The sequence below is a fragment of the Trachymyrmex septentrionalis genome, unplaced genomic scaffold (assembly GCF_001594115.1).
Source record: "Trachymyrmex septentrionalis isolate Tsep2-gDNA-1 unplaced genomic scaffold, Tsep1.0 scaffold93, whole genome shotgun sequence".
NCBI lineage: Eukaryota > Metazoa > Arthropoda > Insecta > Hymenoptera > Formicidae > Trachymyrmex > Trachymyrmex septentrionalis.
In genome coordinates, this window is record NW_017306121.1 from 10,261 (window position 1) to 11,972 (window position 1,712).

Here is a 1,712-nt window from a genome sequence, read left to right on the forward strand (position 1 = left end):
GAGAATGACTCCAAAGCGAAGATTTAGGAGATGTAGATGATAATCTGATGTTAATAACTATCTTCATTTATTTTGTCGAACGTTTCGTAACATCTGATCTGCATCTCCTAAATATTCGCTCTTACATCTGCGTTTGACTCTCATTATCCCTTTTCTGAATTTTACTGTATTAAGAACAAAAATAAAAAATTTATCACGTTTTATGTTTACACTAATAAATTATATTATTATAAGAATAATTGTAGTAAAGATCGAGACTCGTTGGCACAGTTTTTACAACTTCGGCATTAGATTTTTTAAACAAAATGAATTATTATGATTAAAATATATCAATATGATAGAAAGAATCTTTCTTTACATTTTTATATTATTAATGATTCTATACACTGTGTAGTTTCTTTGCAATAAATGAAATGTGGACATGCTGCATTGTAGTTAATTGCCCCGATATGGAGTAAATTGGTGCATATCACAATGTGAATTGCCTCTATAATAAACCCTATAATAAATTAACAAAAACGTAATAGAAATAAAAATAAGATAGTAGATATGTACTTCTTAGTAAAAATTGTATCTTTAAAAGTTATTTTGTAATAATTAAATAGCAAAGTGTTATTATAGAAAAATAAGTATAAATTATTTTAATTTTATCTTCTTTTGATATACGTAGAAATATTAAATATAAAGTGTTTTGTCAGAGTTAAATTGTAACTGAATGTTCACACGTGCTGTACAGCAAGTTACACCTTTTCTTATGATATGAGAAAAAAAAATTGATCTGAATTAATCTGAAATTTCTCTCTCTCTCTTTTGCTGGCTCTTCTCAGATTTATTTTAGATTTATAAATTTATTTGGAGGAAGGAAAGTGGAGAGAGTTAAACTTCAACTTTTCCCTTTTAGTGTAGCGTAGAACGTGTAATGGTATCGATCTTGCAAAGTTGGATCATCAAATACTTCATTAATGATCCTAACGAGAAACATAAAATCTGAACGAACGAGGTGATGATCTACATACATCATCTTCCTGGTCATTACCAATGTCATCGCCATTATGTTGTTACACCATTCCATCACGCAATCATTACACGTTAGCATGAGGATACGTATCGCCTGCAATTCTCTTCTCTATCGGAAGGTAATAATGCGAATTAACTAGTGAGCAGAGTTAGGAACGTTATCTTCAAAAAATAACGCGTTACCGTTACAGTAGTTACTTTTTGTTAAAAAAAGTAACTTGTTACCGTCATTAGTTATTCATTTTAAAAAGTTAATATTACCATTACTTGAAAAAGTAACGAATCGTTACTTCTTGAGAAATTGTTGAATTTATTACACATATAATATTGATAAAGTTAATTTTATTCGACGCGTTTTTGCACAACAACCGAACCTGGCAAAAACAATCGTCGGGGGCTAAATTCAACAATTACCGAATTTAAATTAAATATGGCTTTTAAGCATTAATGTCATTATTAGAAATTTATTTTAAGATTCACTTCCAGTACTGAAAAGTAGTATATATGTAATGTGAATTGCAGATTTTTAATACTGATAGTAATTATTGGAATGCAGTCTAAAATATAAAATATAAAATATTTTTTAAAAAATAAAAATGAGAAAGTGAACATTTTATAATTGTATTTATTGCAAATAATAACTTTTTATTACAGATAATACAATGTTAATTAAATTATCTACAATTATAAATATA